The following is a 13,165-nucleotide window of genomic DNA, read 5'->3' as shown; positions in this document are numbered from 1 at the left end:
GTTATTTAGTTGAACATAACCTCCTGATCAAAATGATCCGTTTTTCGTCCTCGTAAAAACGTACAGATGAACTGTTTAACTATATATTCATTTGTTAAAAAGTGTAGTCTTAAGATTTTGCTGGATGGCAATAGAACTAACCTCTGTAAATTCGTTTTTTCGTCGTGGCTTAACAAAAATAGTTTTTTGTGTCTCAAGTCGGTTCCATAGACCAAAACTCTTACAAAACAAAAGATAATCATTGTGAATTAACGTAACGGACTAGGATATGAAATATCGTTCCTATATCAGTTTTAACCACACACAAAACCCTAACCGATTTAGAATTTCGACCTAAGGAAGCACCATCAAAAGGTCCAGTAAGATTAATCCCAGTGAGCACACGACGTCGTTTCGACGTTGATTTATGGTTGAATTTTGGTCGCGACGTCGATCAACCCAATATCGACTTCGTTTCGACGTCGATTTCACGACGTCATATGTCGACTGACGTTGTTTTCAACGTTGTTTTGACGTCAGGAAACAGGTTTGCTGCGTTTGCCGCATTTAAATTGTATATGGATTGACAACAATATTCGGAAAGTGTTGTGAACATCATATATGCAGTGTAATGATGTGTTTTTGTCAAGTCGTTAAAGCGTCGATATATCAACCTGTTCTCGACGTCGTTTTCGCGACGTTTATTCAACGTTGTTTCGACGTTATATAAAACTTTACAGGACCAACTTGCAAAGACTCGCAATGGTAATAATATCATTCCTGATAGATAGTTAGGACGAATGTTGCGATTTTTAAGAAGTGTTGAAAATTAATTTCTATGTAACAGACTATTTAAACCATTATTAAATACCTCGGGCCTCCCCGGAGCAACATCGGTCATGCATCGTTGGTAGAGTGCGCGCAGTGCATTTCGGGAAGGTCAAATTGAGCGCGTCCATTTGAAAATTGAAACATGTTGTCGCGAACGGAATATGAAACATTGTAGCTGTATATTCGGGATATTTTCACAGGATTTCTAAGTTTAATGGTTGGATATCTTTCGCATAAATCCAAGAAAGCAGTAAAGGTTAGTGAGAGTCAGTTTTACAGTGTGTATTGCCATGATAAAGGCCATGAATCGCGAGATATGAATACGCGATCGTGACATCGTGATTATATTTTGAAATTTAAACGTTTAAAACATTGCCCAAACTTTTTGATTCTCTTTTATAAATGGTTCAGCTAAACGAATAACGATACTTGCTCATTATTTTGTTAATTTATGTTTCAACGTTGTGTGATCGTGGGTTATTCATTCTAATGTGACTTTGTATATACAGTAAGATCGCCATATTTGACGCCAGAACTAATTGCATTTATAATCCTATTCAATCCGCTACTTAGTTTTGATAATTTAGACCATTTTATGGTTCCGTATATGTTAGTCGTGTGTTCTTTATGTGTTGAACGGGATTCGATTTAGCTATTTGCTTTGATTTTTGAAAATTGCGTACTATTATAGGCCCTTTGCTAGATGAATAAACTGATTTTTATTATGCTGCTCCCTTGCCAGTTGCCTTTCTCAACTGAAGCACGAAGTGTCAACGTGCTACATCATTAAGCTTGCTAAAAACTAGCGAACGGCCTAGCACAGACCTATAACAAATATATGGGGTAAGCGTACACATAGGGACCACATATGTAGTAAACAATATCATCTCAACTTTTAAGGTTGGCCAAATCGCAAGTCGCAAATTGTCATCACAAGTAAATGCCCCTCCTGTTGCTGCGTGTATAATGATGATGAAAGATTGTTCAGAATGAAGGGAAAGATAACATACTTGAACATAATGTCCAATTCCATAATGGTCTATAGTGTCCAAAAACTTTTTATTTTACAATACTGAGACTCTTCTCGCACTATTTTGAGGCGAGATTTTAAGAAAGAGATGAAGGAAACCCTGAGACAATTTTTCGAATCTGATTTCGTAATTTCAAATCAAGTATATTGTAGATTTAAACAAGGTGATGTAAATTGAATAAAATTTGTTTGAACTATAGAGTCAGTGCAATTATGTTTTTTATATGCATTTCAAAATCCAGCTAAAATCCTTTGCACGGACGTTGTTTTAAAGGCAATAATCTAACGTCGATTCGATTTGCGTTTTCAAATCATTTCGATTGGTTTTGACGTTGAAATTTCATAAATTCCAGACGTCGATTCGACGTCGATAACCCGACGTTGTTTCGACGTCGAATAATCGACGTCGATTCGATTTGCGTTTTCGAACCTTTTTCGACGTCGTTTCGACGTCGCTGGGTGACGTCGATTCAACGTTGAATCGACGTCGTTGTGCTCACTGGGATCTGTATAAAAATCACATTAGCTGTATTTATACAAGAGACGAACAATTCATCTGGACGAACCTGGGCAAATTTTATATTAAAAGGTAACATGAAACTAGACATTTTCCTACGATTTAATTTTTTTAACTTACCTATTGCAATCCCTTTTTTTGTCAAGTAGTTCACGTTGTTCCTGTGGAAAAGGGGACGCCCTTAGAATTGCCACTGATAGTGTAGTGGTATTATTGCATGTACACCGCTTAAAAGTAGTAGTAATCCAGAAACGATGAGGGGTTAGAGATTCTCCTTTCAAAATATATATTAAAAAAATTTCTACCTGTTTTTGTACGAAGAGTTTAGAACTTTTGAGGATTCCAACAAACATCTGATGTTTCTTGATGACATGTAGGTTTTGAAGTTCCACTGGTATATCGCTGTAGCATGAAAAGTTCTGATCAGATTTCCTGGAGCCACACGTAATTGTAAAGATATGAATCCGATCAGCATAACTATAGGGAATAGCCCAACTAGCAGAGAATAGCCTAAAATACGAGTTTCCGAATTAGAATATGAAATCGGTTTGTAATTCCTCAGATTTGTTGTAGAATTATACAGTAGAACTTCTTAAGAGCGTCAAAAAGTAATGAAGAGCCGTTATAGGTTTCCTAAATCAATCACCGTTATTAAAAAATGACTATACAAAAGATCATCTTGTAGCTTAATGCTATGGTGGACGTAATTGATCACCTTTGACGCCACCAGCTGCTTTGCTGGTTGACCAAACATCCAGTTGCTTCCTCTTCCAACCGTCATTCGCTGGCTGTTGAACATGAACCTAAAAAACAAGAAACTTAATTTAGCTACAGCAATACATGAATTGTCTCATTTTTCATTAACTACCTGCCATGCAGAATTTACTTTTAATACACACAGGTTGAGATGATTGCACCGTAAATGTGCCAGCTTGTTGCACATCTTTCTTTTCGCTCGACCCTAATGCATCGCCGTTCTGAAAAACTACCTGGGATGCTATAATGTGGAAAGATTGGACTAGATTTTATCCGTGAAAATGATTGTTTACGAAAATGATTGTTTACAACAATTACGACACAAAGGAAACCAGGTTAACGACTGCTTGAAAACATGTAGATAAGGGGAGTTACAAGAAAGCTATTACAGCAATAAACGTCAAAAAATATCAACATACGAGCCCTTTCCCCAAATTTCTACCACTAAGTCTTCTATCATGTCAAAGACTACTGTAACATACTTTCAAGGCGTCCGCGAACTGTCTTTGTATTGCACCACCAATTTGATCTACATTGAAGAAGATTTGCTTAAATAATGTATGCATTTCATTTCCCAGTTTTAACAATATTTTGCTGCAATACTGGCATATTGAATCATGCAGAGCTTGCTCCAACTCAATAATCGCCTAAAATCCTTTGCACATCCAAATTTAACAAATGAAATGTTGAAACAAGCTCGGAAACCACTTCATAAACTCACTTGCAACGGACAATGAAATCACTTTCTCGAGTGATTTCGTACTTTGACCAGAAGTTCGAAAATGTAACTGGGTGACAAAAAGACAAAAGACTGCAAAAGTTAAGGCATTTCTAACGAGGCTGCAGTCATATAATGCTTGTTTCAACAATGTTTTCAAATAAATTGTATACTGCACCTGCCGGGATGTGTAATTATTTGGACGATGAAGATGTTACAGTATGCAATTCTTCCTCTAGCTTCAAGACCAAGTCTGGAAAATAAACAAAATTGACCCAATTATAATACGAAATCAGGCTAGCAAATCACGTCAAAAAGAGGAGGCTGGGTATTATAAATGAACTAGCCGTAATCTGATTGGCTTGATAACCGATGCAAATCACTAGCTGTCCGCTGAACTGCGTACAGCTGAGAAGAGGTATACAAAAATATTCCTAGTCACCATTTTAGTATTCCTCAATTTCTATTCGTGGCTTCACCTACTACACGTTCCAGGTATATTTTTATTGATTATATTTACAAGAGGCCCATTTTGATGTGCGGTTTCAATCCTGATATCATGACTGGCAACCGAAAGCTATACATATACCTTTTATGTATGCGATTTCCTATTTATCCAAATCTCCATCATCTGGTAAACAGAAATACGAGATTTTTAACACAGCTGATTGTACAAAAAGGCGATCAACTATGGTTAGCGGCAGAATTGCTCAATCAGAATCCTCTCTTTAGGGGGTACATTGATATTTCGCAAAAGATTTCTTAATTTACGAAACTTTAAGAAACATACCAGGAAGAAATTCTAACAGTGGTATGACAACTTGAGGCGTTGGCGAAAGTTTAGTAAACTTTTCCAGATATGTTGGGAGCAGTCTAAGGAACGAAAATTTAGAAATTATTGCTAAAAAAATTTTGTATTTGTGAAGGAGTATCTCGCATAACAAGAGACGTTACATTTAGGCTGGAGTTTGTTGAAATACATTTCTGTAAATTCACTGAGTGCATTATCAAGGCACGATTTCAAATATCTCCAAAGCAATATACTTATAAAACGCTGCAATTACTTAAATCAACTTCATTCTTTACAAAGTGCTAATGGACATAAAAAAGTCTCAAATTCCAGACTATCTTAAGTAGCCTTACCTTGCCATAACTGGCAAGGCATTTCTAACATACATATGGTGAGACAGGATACGCATAACGTCGCGGAATGAGCAACCAAACCAATCTCCAAAGTACGCATCAGACAAAACTAGACGAAATATACAACAACGTTTAAACGAGAACAGACAACCGCTGAAAATAAAGTCAAGCAGGTTCTTACCTGTTCATCTTGACCAATAAAAATGTTGTACGTACACAGCTCTGTTAATACCTTCACATGTTACAATAAAATATCCAATTAAATTATTAGTATGGTATGATATAATTATGGTATAAATTCGTTATGGTATGGTATGGTGTGATATAATTATGGTATGATATGGTTATCGTATGGTATGATTTGGTCATGGTATGGTATGGTGTGATATAATTTTGGAATTATATGGTTATCGTATGGTATGATTTGGTTATGGTTAGTTATGGTATGATATGATTATATGATATGATTATATGATATGTTGTGGTATGGTTATGGTATGGTATGGTTTTGGCATAGTTATGGTAAGATATTATGATAGATGCAAAAAACTGAATGATAAGAACCGTACTGGAAAAATTCTAGCGAACAAATGAGGTCGGCGCATATCATGAGGAACACGAAATAATCCAGGAGAAAAATCATAATTTGAAACCTGAATGCAAAGTAAAATTTTTAGTTCATGATTTTGGTGTGAAAAGTGCACAACTTTACTTCCCTTGCCATTTTAGATAACACTGTACATATTAAACGTAAGTAGTGCTTTCAAGAATGTATCAAGTTTTTATCTTGCAGTGCCTCTGGAAAGTTTCTCAGAACAACAAACAACACCTCCCATTCCAATTTCTAGAAAATGAAGAAAGTTGAACTTCAATCGAAACTTAATGCCAGATGATATATTATGATGGAAAAGTTTACCTGTTGTAAGCACACAAGAATAACATTCATTGCCTCGTTGTAAGGCAGTGAGACAATCCCGGTTGTCTTATCTTCTGCAGAACTAAAACAAAAGTGAGGATGTATTGAATTTGAATTTTTTTGAATTTAATCACTTTTTTACCAAAAAGTAGAGGTAACAGGGGCTGAACAGAGCATGGCCCCAATTGACATCAGCTACCGGTAAAGCAACCAGAGAGGTGCTGAAATCACCTAACGCTCGCCTGCACTGTTTGTCTAGAATAAGGCTAAACTCTGTATGAAAGGTATCTGTATGAAGCACAAATTACCGATCTTTTTATTACAAATTACAACTTTAACGTTGGACTATGTTTTATATACCTAATCATTTATAAACACAATCTCAAAGTTTATAATTGTACATGTACAATACAAACAAATGGTAGCATACAGGTGAAAATATTTGAAAGTTTCTCATTTGGCTTAGGGTTGTACAAATACTTTCGTTAAATATAATTAAGCTACAACTTTGAACTAAAAAAAAACAGGGCTACACAATAGCCCTGAAAATCGTAATGAGCGTGATAACTCTGGATAACTCTAACATTGACCTTATCATGATGCTAATTAGCTTAACATTTGCCTTATCATTTGATAATTTTGAGCAAAGCTCTCATTATTATTGTATAAATGAATAGTCACAATGCATATCGATGACTTATATATATGATGATTCCTCTTATGTAAAGCCATAATATTTAAAAAATATAGCATCTTAACATTGACCTTATCATTATGCTAATTAGCTTAACATTCACCTTATCATTTGAAAATTTTGAAAAAAATTCCCATTATTTTTGTGTAAATGTGTACTAAATGTCACCATATAGTCACAAGACATATCGATGAGCTATATTTATGATGAATCTTCTGATGTAAAGCCGTAATATTTAAAAAATATAACATCTTAACATTGACCTTATCATTATGCTAATTAGCTTAACATTCACCTTATCATTTGATAATTTTGAGCAAAACTCTCTTTATTATTGTATAAATGTGTACCAAATGGCACTAAATAGTCACAATGCATATTGATGACTTATATTGATAATGATTCCTCTGATGTAAAGCCAAAGTATACAAAAAATATAGCATTTTAACATTGACCTTATCATTATATTTTGTTGTATAATGTTCACTCCCCCTGGTAAATGGTTCTTTCGCTACAAATAGACTCCTTAAGTAGATAATTTGAAAATAATGGGAATATAAAAGTGGCATCTTAACATTCTACTTATCATGTAGTGTGGACGCGGACGGGGACGGGGACGACAAGACTATAGCAATAGCTTTCTTGCACTAAAGTGCAGGCGAGCTAAAAAGGAATTTTGGAAGCAGAATACCTGACATGCGTTGCACTATCATCATTAACCAACCTTTTCCTTTCAGAACAAATAACATACGAAGTGAATTTAACTTTTCCAATTTTGTCTTGCACAAGGGCTAGTTCTCAGCTCGCAAACTGAGGAAACATTGAAGAATCTTTAAAAAACCACAATGTAAGACTTCATAGAAAAATCGCGAGAAATAACATTGAATTTGGCTTACCACAAGTCGTATCTCCGATGCAATAGACGTCCGATAGCGATTGTCATAATGAGTTTTTATTTGGTACACTAACATATTGAATATTCGTTCTGCAATTACATAATAGGAAAGAGAGAATAAAAAAATTATATTTTATATAACACTAGTGTAAAATGAATGATAAATGGAACTGTACAGCAAAATAGGCTATTACTCCCGACAATAATGTTGCACAGAAGCAAACATTAAATATCTCAGAAATATTTGGGCTAAAGACCCCGGAATACCACTAAACGATAGCAGTTGAAACGATTGTTTGAAAGTATATTCCAACCAGCATATAGTTATAACCTGCATTGTATTATAAGTAAAAACAATAATCAAAATAATAGGTTGCTTTGTTATCTCAAATTACTCACCCATAGCAAGATATATTTTAGAAATTCCATATCTTTTTGCTTTTTTGGTACTCTGTTGTCTTCGAATCGTCCCAATTTTACATGTTATCAATCTGTTGTAATTCTGAGTAATTCTTGGGCTAGGATGTGCAAAAGAATCGAAGAAATAGCATTTCATAAGTGCTAAGCGATAATCGTTGGTAAGCACGTGCTTAAGACAAGCTCGAATCGGAACTAGGTCAGAATTTCAGCTTTTTGCCCGAATTTGTTTTCCATATTTTTATTATTGTGAAATATTATTGCCGGTGATGCGATAATTCATATCATCAGGTATGTTTATATAAAAAATCGGCAAAAATCTTCTAAAGGTTCGATTTTGACGCTAAATATATCAAAATAGTACTGAATATTTGAACTAAACCACTGCAACCGGTTTTCGTTTGCATTTTGGGCAATATCCTAAGGATTAGGCCGCTTTGATGTGTAATATTGAATATATAAAACGCGTGAATATCATACCTGTGAATAGCTATGTATGCATGGCGGTAAAACGCCATATTTCCACTGGATTTTGCAATATTTAGCCTTGAAATTTACCACATTTGCGATTTTGTCAGTTTGTTATATTTAATATTATTCAATGCCATGCCCAATTCGACAATATTCTGAAAGGTTCAGTAGTTAAATGTACCACATAATTCAAATGCTACAACAGTTTGAAAGATTTACTTGCCTTTTAAATTCCGACTTTCCTGCTCGATGGGGTTCTAAAGCTGGTAGGGAAATAAAGCCTTTTAATAATGATTGAACTGTAATTTTTTGTGAACTTCATGAGAGAAATAATCGAACAAATACACACATACTATGATACATTGGCTTGGAATATGCTCCAAAACGTGTGAAATCGAACATTTGTTGTGCAATCACCTTGCAAATATCACAGAAACGGGATCAAAATTTGAATATAGATTAACCAATCTGATTGGTTTTTATTGAACCAATCATGGAGTACAAAAATTGACCAATGACAAATTGACCTGTGCACAGAAATAACCAATCAAGTTGTCTTAATTTTGCTCAATTATGCAAGAGCCTACAGGCTATAAAACAGAGCCATCTGCGACCGTTTTCTTCAGGTAAGTGAGTTCTTTCTTTAGGTAGGATCAAGGTATGTGTAATTATTTTTTTAATAGAAGTAGATCCCCGTGGCCACTCTGTTAGCTAAGAATCTCTGTCCCCGTATCTGGAAACACGGCTCACTGCTTGTCTAACTGTGTTTTGCTCTTCGTTTTCTAGGGAGCTACTAATAATTTTTTTTGTGTTTTTCAGACAAAGACGATCGTAGTTTAGTTTCAGTATCCAACCCTAAGAAGCCACCCCATATCCATGCCGTCAGTTAAATCCCCAGCCACAATTGCCTTCATGCTAATTTGAATGCTTGCTTTTCTAGGAACAACTCACCATATTTTTTGTCGTTTCAGCTACAGAGTTAGTGGGTTGTGGGTTGTTGGATGTTGTGTCGTCGGTTGTGTGTTTTGTGTTGTGCGTTCGTATTGTCTGCCAGTCGGTTTGCGAGTTGCCTTGTAGCTCTCGCTTTTTCCTGGCCACACAAAGAACACATTTCGGATACTCCTTTTTAGGAGATTGGGTTCGACTCCCATGAATGTGTCAATTTTGCGCTGATATCTAATGAGGTCCGTCTTTAATACAAAAGCACAACATCCAACGGACAATCTGCATCCTTTCACCACACCAACTACAAGTGTTGTCCTCATACAACAGAATGAAACTTTCAACAGAGTAAGGAGTAACCAATACCCAAGATGAAGTTCTCGTAACTTCTCAAACAGGACAGGATGCGGCATTTGTTAATGAAGTATTCTCGATGTTTAAGGGATCCTCTCAGTTAGACGTCCGATCAGAGGATATTTCAAAGTGGTAAGCTGATTTAAACTTGTGATTACTGTGCGAATACTTCACCCATTTTAATAAATATGAGACCACTAAACTCATTGCTGTCTGCTCGTAAACGGCGCACACAGATAATTTCGATTTTATCTGGAAGTATTTTATCAAATCAACTAGAAATTGTGTTATCTCAAAGAAAAAACATTTACCTATTTGTATAAATTTAGTTCATTTCAAAAGCTTTCGTATCAGCCAAGATATTTATTGCCGAACTTGTACTTTTTAAATTGAATTTTAGAGAAGCGAAAATACGCAAAGCCTTCCAAAAATCTCGCCTAAAAACCTCCAAATATTTCTAGTATACATTTGGATCAATATTTTCATCTATTTTACTTGAAATACAGTCGCTTTGGCGATTTGTAGTGATATTTCCAACAAACGTGTTTACAAATGGACCGGAAAATGTGCATTTAATTATCACCATATTGTCGAAAATTTGACTTCTAGGGACAATTTTACCCCGGAAATCGATTACCGGGCTTATTTTACCCCCACAGGGTAGGCAACGTTACCTTTTTGATACCTCTAACCTCAGGTGACAACCACATGTGCGTGCGGCTGAGCAACGCCTCGCTATACACAATAACAAATAAAAAAAGCTATATTTTTCGAGTTTTTCTGCCCATCCTGACTTAAAAACTATCAGAAAAGATCACTAAAGCCTTTACAGTTTACATGTAACGGTTAAAAGACGACAGGATAAAAATAACGAAGAAAATAACGAAATTCCAAAGGCGAATTATATTTCCGTTTGTAATTCCGTGTAATTTGATATGATTTTTAGAGCTGCACTGCAGTGTCAGGTTAACAGCAATATTGATTAATTTCTGGATTAAAACAGAAGCGATTGGGTTAAAGTATTTTTCTTTAGCTATATTTTGGTGGTATTTTTGTGCTTTTTAAATTAAACGGATTAATTTAAACATTAAAAAACCATGATAATTTCATGATATCTGGTGATGGGAGGCATGACAAGAATTATGCCTACACAACATTTTGCTGTACAGTTCGATATGTCATTCATTTTACACTGGTGTTATTAAAAATAGATTTATTTTCTCTCTTTCCTATTATGTAATTGCCAATTACCAATATCCAGGGGTTGGGGGTATATGTGAATATGAAAGAAAACAGCCTGCATTTTGTTCTGTATATTCTTTTTGTTATAGAAGTCACAAAATACATGCTGTTACTATACAGTATAGGGCCTTGTGATTCACATACAATTATAGTTTCAATTGTGTTAAGTGATGTTATTGTAATCTCATTGTAGATTCTATTGCATATAGAGCCGAATTGGTATGGCAACATATCTTTGAGAATTGAAGTTTATGGCGGTTCTTCAGGTATGTTCTAGCAATTCACTGAAGTACTATTTGTTCGCTAAGGAATGTTGTCCCATGGTAGCGGTACGCACAAACCTGGGATATCACAATGCTGATAGCCTCACAACTATGGACAATAATATATTAATTTACTTGTTCCTTGTTTCTCAATTTTAGATCAAATAAATTATGGCAACCCAGGAGTCGCTAACAATTATTACCTTTCTCTTATCACTGACTACACCTCCATCCATCGCTGTGCCATACATGGATTTGATGGACTGACATACCAAGCAAGATAAATATTGCAGGCTACATTGGTATATGTTCAGTTTATTATATGTCATTAAGACTGTTGGACATTATTTTTTTATTCAGTAATTCCCCTATATGGGAATGTGATAAAATTCGAAGTTAACCCCCAGTAAAGATTTCACAAAATCAATTGAAATAACGCTGTACCTCGACTGGTTTCAATTCTGGAGGCCCCATATATGGCACAATTATCTGCATTATCGTTTCATTTTTGTTGATGATTGTTTCGATGGTGTTTTGGTGCCGGAAGATAGAATAATTGATACTAATTATTGCTCCCCGTACTGAAGACACATAACATCTCAGATAATAGCAACAAGTGTTGGGAATGCGGATAAGTCGACAGGACATGGTCGCTTAAATGAGGCAGCTTCTTGATCTGCACGGAAAAATTACCAGGACCAATGCATTTAAATTGACTTCGGCAAGAAAGATGTTGTTGGAGCGATTTCACTCAAAGTAGCCGTAATTATGATTAGCGGGTGAAGACCTACTCTGTATCCTATAGTTCCGACAGGCAAAAGTTCGCTCATTACAAAATAAATTGATTAGTCAGGGTTAGCTGGATTAATAAGCAAGGCTCCTACAGATTACCCTCTCACGTTATATGCATCACATCATTTCCATGCGGTCATATATAACTTTTAATGTGTGATTAAGATTAATTGTTTAACAAATTACTCATTTCATTAGAGACTCACTAGTGGAAAGTGTCCTATCACCAACTGTAACCGCGCTTTACATCCGCATTCTTCCAAAGACATGGTACGCAACATATCTTTGAGAATTGAAGTTTATAGCTGTTCTTTAGGTATGTTCAGCAATTCACTGAAATACTATTTGTTCACTAAGGAATAAGAAATGACTGAGAGATCCATCTGACTGAAATATATAGCAAAAATATTTCAATAAGTGGCTTATATAAGAGTGAGTTTTTGATTTAGAAATAAATTGTTTACACGATGAATTTTTTTTCTATTTTTCAATTCTTACCCCTCCAGTGGGTTTGTCAGGTTTTTTACTAACTTAGGTGCATTGGAATACAAGTAAAAATAAGGGTGTTTTAGAAGTTATACCTGGACGGGGAATCCAGCATATCATTATGAGGAACAAAGCTATTATAGCGGTATATACTCAGGGCTATCACAATCAAGTTTAGTGTTATCGCTTGATTTTAATGTTTGCTGCACGGTCGGATTCTCACATTTAAAAGAAAATCAAGCTAAAAGTTTTACACGTACAAAAGTATAGGTATGGAACTGTTCTTTAATTTATCGGAAGAACTAGCGCGTTTTTAACCCACCACGTGTGTCAATGAGGATGCATATTCCTTCGATGTCATCTTACATCAAGCATTTTCAGCCATGCTATGCAAATTTATGAAATCCATTGTTTTCACAGTGAATGAACTCCAAAATATTAGCAGAGCATGACTAAATTGTCGTGTTAGCTACGCAACTGAGTATTTTTTTTGCTCGCAGAGACTCGTCTGTCGAACGTGACCGTCGGCTAGTCTTCATCATGAACGCAAAAAACGTTCGCAAAATGCGCTCTGCTTTCGTGAAACGAAATCACGGACAAAACTCGGAATTGAGATTAAGTTCAATACACAAGCGACACAAACCTTTATAAGAGTTTCGTCATCCGAGGCACACAATAAAACATTTTCTGGCTAGAGAAGAAAAAGTTAAATTATGGTA

The 13,165-nt window shown here is 35.4% G+C and overlaps 4 long non-coding RNA genes across 4 annotated transcripts; 1 reads left to right on the top strand and 3 right to left on the bottom strand.

Annotated features, from left to right (window-relative positions):
- Positions 1–4,666: 4,666 nt before the first annotated feature.
- LOC114542503 lies at positions 4,667–5,196 on the bottom strand. Its single transcript, XR_003689662.1, has 3 exons — positions 5,156–5,196; positions 4,975–5,083; positions 4,667–4,704 (listed from the first exon to the last, which is right to left on the bottom strand). It is a non-coding gene; the product is annotated as an uncharacterized LOC114542503 (long non-coding RNA).
- Positions 5,197–5,779: 583 nt separating this feature from the next.
- Positions 5,780–7,521, bottom strand: LOC114542502. The gene is made up of 4 exons (XR_003689661.1): positions 7,481–7,521; positions 7,309–7,414; positions 5,891–5,972; positions 5,780–5,818 (listed from the first exon to the last, which is right to left on the bottom strand). It is a non-coding gene; the product is annotated as an uncharacterized LOC114542502 (long non-coding RNA).
- Positions 7,522–7,532: 11 nt separating this feature from the next.
- On the bottom strand, positions 7,533–8,418 carry LOC114542501. The gene is made up of 3 exons (XR_003689660.1): positions 8,377–8,418; positions 7,879–7,997; positions 7,533–7,569 (listed from the first exon to the last, which is right to left on the bottom strand). It is a non-coding gene; the product is annotated as an uncharacterized LOC114542501 (long non-coding RNA).
- A 1,341-nt stretch (positions 8,419–9,759) lies between these two features.
- Positions 9,760–11,367, top strand: LOC114542500. Its single transcript, XR_003689659.1, has 3 exons — positions 9,760–9,795; positions 11,099–11,171; positions 11,328–11,367. It is a non-coding gene; the product is annotated as an uncharacterized LOC114542500 (long non-coding RNA).
- The last annotated feature ends 1,798 nt before the right edge of the window (positions 11,368–13,165 follow it).

The sequence above is a fragment of the Dendronephthya gigantea genome, unplaced genomic scaffold, assembly GCF_004324835.1.
Source record: "Dendronephthya gigantea isolate DGI-Jeju-01 unplaced genomic scaffold, DenGig_1.0 000358F, whole genome shotgun sequence".
Taxonomy (NCBI): Eukaryota; Metazoa; Cnidaria; class Anthozoa; order Malacalcyonacea; family Nephtheidae; genus Dendronephthya; species Dendronephthya gigantea.
Note: the sequence above shows the minus strand (reverse complement) of the source record. Positions and strands in the feature narration are given on the sequence as shown.